General features: G+C 40.4%; 1 long non-coding RNA gene across 1 annotated transcript; it reads right to left on the bottom strand.

Moving 5' to 3' along the window:
- Positions 1-9: 9 nt before the first annotated feature.
- LOC310845817 lies at positions 10-6009 on the bottom strand. Its single transcript, XR_014564972.1, has 2 exons — positions 3809-6009; positions 10-906 (listed from the first exon to the last, which is right to left on the bottom strand). It is a non-coding gene; the product is annotated as an uncharacterized lncRNA (long non-coding RNA).
- Between the last annotated feature and the right edge of the window lie 2104 nt (positions 6010-8113).

Here is an 8113-nt window from a genome sequence, read left to right as displayed (position 1 = left end):
TCCATGTCCTTATTTGTTTGTTTATTTGGGTACTTACATCTCACCTTTAAAAGCAAAGCCCCTTGAAAAAGCAAGTTACAATATTAAATTTGTATAAATACAGTTTAAAATAATAAAAAATAAATATAGCAGCAAGACAGTAAAAACAGCCTAGACGACTGTGGTTATATAAAGCCAATAGGGCCCTAAATTACCATACTGAGTACTAGTAATTAGGGAAACTGTGCAGATGTACCTCTGGATTTAAAGATCCATACTTGTGCTTTTCAGTGTGTTTCTTCTTTTTGAAGAATTGATATGTATGCTGATACACTGCTGCTAGTTCTATAGCTAAATTTTCTCTTTTTTCATTTCTCAGCACATCTTACCTATAATTGCTCCAAGAGAATCTTATTATATACATTATCTATTCTCTGCATTAATGCCTTGCTTTTTTCTGATTCATTATTGTCCTTCCCAGTACTTTTGTGTGTGTAGACTATTTCTTTAAAGCTGTTGGTGTCATGAGATTCTTGGCACAGATGTCAGCGGCAACGTCTAGGCAGCAGGTGAAGTTGGCCTATCCAAACAAAGGTGATTATTTCCAAAGAAAGGTGATTAACCAAACCGTTTAAACACATGACTTCTCCCAAAAAAATTCAGGGCATAGAGTGACAATTCCCAGCAACCCTTAACAAACTACAGTGCACAGAATTTTAGATGGGCTGTGTGTGTGCTTCAAATGTGTTTTAAATACACAGTGTGTACACAATCTAAAAAGGACTCTGGGCAATAGCTAATACCTGAGCAGCAGCAACAAAGTGGATCTAGGAGCATACTTATGCTTCATCCCTTATCCATCAAGGACTGTGTTTCTCTCCAGGGACCTTCCTCAGATCAAGCAGTATGCTCTCCTCCAGATGCCACCTCCTTTTTTTTTTTTTTTTGGATGGAATTTGTTTTTTTAATATAATATATTTATTAGCAATTTTTTTATTTAGTTACAATTCCAATAAACAATACCATATAGCATATCTTTTAACATAATCTTCTTAACTTCTTTGGACTCCCTCACAACACCCGCTCCTGCGTTCCTAGCCAAGAAAATTTTTCAAGCAAATTTATCCCCTTATTTCGATTCTTATTTTCCAATATTGTATCTCTAATTTTTAATATCCTTTATTCAAATCTTAAAGAATTAAATATAACTTAATTTTTTTCCAAAAATTTGTCTTTTCTTAAATTTAACTTATCTTCATATATCACTTCCTCTATCTCAATGGTGCCCAATTGTTTACATTCTAGCATCCTCCTTAACATTCATATAATTTACAATATTTTTGTAGATAGATCTTAAATTTCTTCCAGTCTTCTTCCAACGTCTCTTCTCCCAGGTCTCGGATTCTGCGAGTCATTTCAGCCAATTCCATATAGTCTGTCAGTTGCATCTGCCATTCTTCCAGCGTGGGTAGATCTTGGGTTTTCCAATGCTTGGCGACGAGTATCCTTGCTGCTGTTGTTGCGTACATAAAAAATGTTCGGTCCTTCTTTAGCACCTTCTGGCCGACAATACCCAAAAGGAAGGCCTCTGGTTTCTTAGGGAAGGTATACTTAAATACCTTTTTCAGCTCATTATATATCATTTCCCAGAAAGCCTTCACTCTAGGGCAGGTCCACCAGAGGTGAAAGAATGTTCCTTCACTTTCCTTACACTTCCAACATTTGTTGTCAGACAAGTGGTATATTTTTGCAAGTTTCACTGGGGTCATATACCATCTGTATATCATTTTCATAACATTTTCTCTCAAAGCATTACATGCAGTAAAATTCAACCCAGTAGTCCACAACCTCTCCCAGTCCTCAAACATGATGTTATGACCAATGTCCTGTGCCCACTTTATCATAGCCGATTTGACCGTTTCATCTTGAGTATTCCATTTTAACAGCAAGTTATACATTCTAGAAAGTACCTTAGTCTTGGGCTCTAGTAGTTCAGTTTCTAACTTCGATTTTTCCACCTGGAATCCTAACTTTTTGTCAAGTTTAAAAACTTCTTTAATCTGAGCGTAATGCAACCAGTCTCGCACTTTGTCTTTCATTTTCTCCTGACTCTGCAACTTCCAATTATCTCCATCTTTTTCTAAAATTTCCCAATACTTCGGCCATTTGGCCTCCATATTGAGCCTTTTCCGGGCCTTAGCTTCCAATGGTGAAAGCCACCTTGGAGTTTTACTTTCCAATAAGTCTTTGTATTTTGTCCAGACATTAAACACTGCTTTTCTGACAATATGGTTCTTGAAAGTCTTATGAATTTTAACCTTGTCATACCACAAATATGCATGCCATCCAAAAGCATTGTTAAATCCTTCCAAATCTAAAACATCAGTGTTTTCAAGAAGCAGCCAATCTTTCAACCAGCAGAAAGCTGCTGATTCATAGTACAGCCTTAAGTCTGGCAGGGCAAAGCCCCCTCTTTCCTTCGCATCAGTTAGTATCTTAAACTTAATTCTGGGCTTTTTGCCCTGCCAGACAAATTTAGAGATATCTCTCTGCCACTTCCGAAAACATTCCATTTCGTCCACAATCTGCAAAGTTTGAAACAAAAACAGCATTTTTGGCAATTCATTCATCTTTATAGCAGCGATTCGGCCTAACAAGGAAAGTTTCAGTCTTGACCAACTTTCTAAGTCTCTCTTAATTTCTGACCAGCATTTCTCATAATTGTCCTTAAAAAGACTCAGTTTTTTTGCTGTTATGTTTACCCTAGGTACTTTACTTTTTTAACCACGTTTAACTCTGTCTCTTTCTGAAACCTTTCTGACTCTGTAACTGTCAAGTTTTCCCCCAATACCTTAGTTTTCTGCTTATTCAGTTTAAATCCCGCCACCCGACCAAACTCTTGGATTAATTGTAGTACTCTTTTCGTACTGGGTTCTGGCTCCTGTAAAGTCAAAACCAGGTCATCTGCAAAAGCTTTAAGTTTGTACTGTTTCGCTCCGACCTGAATTCCTTTAACCAACTGGTCTCCTCTAATCATATTCAAGAGCACCTCCAGGACTGAAATAAATAACAATGGGGAAATAGGGCAGCCTTGTCGTGTCCCTTTCTCAATTTTAAACTCTTCTGTAACCACATTGTTAACTATCAATTTAGCCTTTTGTTCTGAATAGATTGCATCTATCCGATTTTCGAACCCCGACCCACTCCCATCCCTTCCAAATTTTTCTTCATGAATTTCCAAGAAATATTGTCAAAGGCCTTCTCCGCATCTATAAAGATTAGCACGGCTCTTGTATTAATGTTTGTTTGCAAGAGTTCCAAAATGTCTATAATATTCCTTGTGTTAGCAAACAACTGTCTACCTGGGAGAAAGCCTGCCTGGTCCTTGTGAATTACTTCATTTAAAACTTTTTTAAGTCTCCTTGCTAAAATGTCTGCAAATATTTTGTAATCCACATTTAAGAGGGAGATGGGACGGTAGTTCTTAAGTTGTGTTTTTTCCATTTCCGATTTGGGTATCAATGTGATAAAGGCCTCTTTCCACGATTCCGGCGCCTTCTTCCCCTCCAAAATTTCATTGCCTACCTCCATCAGTGGTTGTATCAAATAGTCTTTCAATGTCTTATAGTACTTGGAGGTAAGCCCATCTGGCCCTGGAGATTTGCCCAGTTGCATGTTCTGAATGGCTTGTTCCATCTCTTGTCGTGTAATTCTGCAGTTCAGGATTGATCTATTCTCTTGTGACAATTTTGGTAGCCCATTCTTTGTCAAAAATTGTTCTATCTCAGCCTCATCTTGTGGCCCTTGAGTATACAGTTGCAGATGCCACCTCCTTTTGGGGGTGAGACAGGTGGCAACTGTGGAGAGGATCTTTGTGTCTATGGAATGTTCTGCTGAGGGATGTTAGCCCAGTTTCAGCTTTGATGTCACATTGGAGACCTTAATTCTGCCAAGACTTTAGAAACCGTTACTGCACTGTTTCATCAGCTGTTATTTTTCACCTCTTGGAGGTATTGCCATATAAAATTTTAGACCGATAGTATTGTTGTGAGCTGCCTTGAAAGTGCATGTGTGTTGAAGATTGGGATACAATTTTAATCTCTACACTGGAGCCTCTTTTTGCCTGTCTCTGAAATGTCTGTTTTGGGTCCCAGTCCTGCATGCTGTTTCAGAAAGTATTGGCTACAGTAATACCTCCGCAAACGTCCGCCTCGTCTAGCGTCCTTTCTGGCGAATGTCCGCGGCAAACCCAGAAGTACCAGAATGGGTTACTTCTGGTTTTGCCGCTCGCACATGCACAGAAGCGCTAAATTGCGCTTCACGCATGCGCAGAAGCACAAACCGCTCTGTGCACGTGTGTCCTTTTCAGCTAGCGGCTGGGGCTCCGGAACGGATCCCAGTCGTGAAACAAGGTATGACCGTACTCTGCTGATCATAATTACGGGTTGGGTCCGAAGGTGCATTTCTACATGCAGCACATAGTTAACCTATGAAACTCACTCCTATAGGAGGCAGTGATGGTCACCAACCTAGATGGCTTTCCATGAGGAGTAGACCAATTTATGGAAGGACTACTGAAGGCTACTAGCCATGACGACTCTGCTCTGCTCTCACTGCTAAAGGCAATGCTTCTGAATTCCAGTTGCTGGAAACTCAGGAGGGGAGAGTGCTCTTGTGCTCAAATCCTGCTTGCTGGTTCCCAAAAGGCAACCACTGTGAGAACAGCATGCTGTACTGAATGGTCTATTAGCCTGATCCAGCAGGCTCTTCTTATGTTTTTATAAGAACACCCCTCTTTTATAGGTAGAAGCACAAAAACTACTATAGTACCTACATACCAATTCACAAAGTATTCTGCATGCTGCCGGGGGACATAACTTGTAGATATTTTCTATCTAGCTCATGGTTCTTTGGATCCAACCGTACAATTGAAAGAGTATCTTCTTAAACCATGTGTGTACAACCTCCTTGCCTCTGCACACATGATGAAAAAGAAATGATGTTCCTGTTAATGTAATTATGATCAATAAGCACTTGCATAAATAGTTGTCTCACTTTGTTATAGGGTGGAAACGGATACTAAACTTTTTGCATATAGCTACTTCAGCTGTAACAGGTGAAATGGCCTCAAGTACCTTTTCCGTCCTAGCAATTACCTTTAATTGGAGACGTGAATAAAAATGAGTGCTGCAGTGAAAAGAGTAAGTATATTTTTCCAAAGAAATATTCTCCAGGGCACATAGTATGAATGCTAATTATCTGACAGAACATGAACTCTTTTCTCAGGGAAAAAGAAGGCTTAGCCATAAAAAGAAGGTGGTATAATTATATCAGCTGTTTGGGGAGTGGGTGATTTTTGTCCTGCAATTCCCCCCCCCCCGAAAGTACTAGACATTAAGTCCAAATAAGGTTTTAGGGAGTTATGTAGAATACCAACACATAGTAATGTTTGGGTGAAGTCATATGCAGCCCTGTTATTGATAGAGGATGTATCTTTTATAGTAATTTATGAACTCACCCACACCATCCTTACACTAACTGGAAATGAGCTGATCTATTTATAATTATTGTTATTATTTTAGCAACCTCTATCCAGTTTAATGCTATAGAAATAAACCTGAAAGTAGCTTACATGAAAAATTTCATACCGTACATAAAACACATCCACTATAATACAAAAATCAAAACTATTAGTAGTAGATTTAAAAAATCAATCACAGGACTGCAGCACTAAACCAAACTTCTTTTTTAATAGCCATGTGTTGGCTTGACAACAATAAAACAATAAAATGTTAGGACCTGGAAAGTCTCTCTAGGATGACATTCCACGGAGTAGGCACCACTACTAAAAAGGCCCTGTACCCCTTGCAGTAAGGCCTCAGATGTTGGACAGAGTATAGAAGAAAAGTGGTTCTTTGAATACCCAGGTCCCAAGTTGTTTAGGACTTTAAAAATCAAAACAAGCAAAGGTTTTTTTAAAAGGTAAAATGCAAACCAGTTATTTTCTGAGCTAATCCAATGATCTTTGGAAATGAAAGAGTGTTCTCAACTCTTCTCTTTACTTAGCTGCAAGTGGAGAAGGTAGCAATATCAGCAGGAACTTTCTCAGCCAAGAAAGAGCTCTGCAACTCTGAAAAGATATCCATTGGGCTTCCTAAAAAAGCATACTGTCATGGTATCCAAAGATATCTTGCATGACTCACTGACAAACCCATGTAACACACCTGGAGCCCCATCCCAAATCATGTCTTGGGCTTGTATGCCAGCCAGAGGACTTTGCTAGTGTGAGTGTGGGGAGGGTGTTCTAATTGGAAAGAGGAAGGGCTCAGGTGTGCAGCAGAACCCAGCAGATGAGTAGGAGTGGCCACCTGAGAAGAAATAAACCTTGCCGTCCCTCCTGGGTCTCTTCTGGGAAAGCAACACCTTATTGGATTCCTGTAGGCAACTCCAGCTCATCCTGCTCCCAGATATGGGGAACTGGTGACAGATAAGTGAACTCCAGGTAAGCAGAAAATTTCAGAAATGTCTTTGTTTGGGGACACATGAACTAGCCCTCAGCTGCAACTGTTCTAAGGCCTTGCCAGGTGCTCCACAATTAGCACACTTGCCTCCTTGATTTAAAAAGCTTGCTTGTTCCCTGTTCACAAATTATTCCCAGATGATCTTGATGGTGTACCCAAAATGCTGTATCATTAACTCTTGGTTTCCCCGTCTGTGAATGTGCATAAGATGGATATGGAATATGGGAAGGGCTCTTGCTTTGGTTCATTGAAAGGGTGGTTAGACTCGTCTGCATTTGGAACCTGTGTGTACTGGACTTGCCCGCACAAGCCCACAACTCCAGCTTTTATGCCAATGTCATGCTTACCAGGGACAAGCAGAGCTATGCTTCCTTGACTAACTGAAGGAAAACATGGCCTTAAATAAAGTTTGAGTTGTGCTGTAGGGTTGAGGAATGCTGTCATTGTCTTACTGTCATGGTAAATCCAGCACAATGTCATTAGTTTGAGTGGAGTTACTTACGTGACTGAACATATCTTTAGTGCTCAGGGGTGTTCAGAATGTTTTGTTCTTTCCATTTTTATCCCACCCTTATTGTAAAGAGTTAATAGTTTCTTCCCCTTTTATCCTCACATCAACCCTGGGAAGTAGGTTAGACTAAGGAAAGTGTAGCCAATGACGTGCTCTCTGGATGTCGTGTTACTACAACTCCCATCATCCCTGACCGTGGAATAGGTTGGCTGAGAGACACAGCTGGAATCTTCAGAACTGAGCATTTCTTAAGAGAACGTTGTGTTTCACATTTGCATCGTAGCAACTGAACCTGTGGAAGAAAAGCGGCTTTCCTGCTGCAGTGTACATCAGATGTGCTTAACCTGTGACCCTCCAGTCATCGTTGGACTACAGCTTCCTTCATCCCTGAGCACTGGCTATGCTATACAGGGCTGTTGGTAGTCCAATGACCTCTCGGGGGCCACAGGTTCTCCATCCTTGCTATATTTGGTAAATCAGACTCGACTGTCTGGGGTGATAGCTCAGCAGCATGTTGCATTCTTTGCATGCATAAGGTTCATCCACGACATCTCTTGTTAAAAGATTTCAAACAGCAGTGGCAGAAAAGACCTCTGCTAGAGGCCATGAAAAGCTGCCGCTGCCAATAGCAGCAGATGACAATTTGCTTTGTGAACCAATGACCTGACTATGCTCTCTATTCACTTGTAGTTAAGACTACAGTAAAAACTTCACATTTCGGAGGAGTGGAATGCTGTGGCTGGTTTGGGCTAGCATGGTATTTGCTGAGTAAGCACCACTTGGTATGCTGCATGCATGATGAGTGCTTGCTTGAACTTTGCCTGATATCCAAGCATCCTTATTTTGCACTTTATCATGGGGGATGTTAATAAAGGAGGTGTTAGTAAAATTTCTTGTTTTATAATTCATAGATGCCTTGAATGTGCCTGCATTTTAACTTAATAGGAGCCCTGCTGGATCAGACAAAAGGTTCTCATTCAGCATCCTGTCTCCTACAGTAGCCAATCTGATAACTTTTGGGAAGCCCGCAAACATGGCATGATGGTGTTAGACTATGTCTGTTGCCCACCATCCAACTGGTATTCAAAGACAAATTGCATCT

Source organism: Podarcis gaigeae, assembly GCF_964106915.1.
Source record: "Podarcis gaigeae genome assembly, chromosome: 5".
NCBI classification, from domain to species: Eukaryota; Metazoa; Chordata; class Lepidosauria; order Squamata; family Lacertidae; genus Podarcis; species Podarcis gaigeae.
This window is presented reverse-complemented; position numbering and strand designations above follow the sequence as displayed.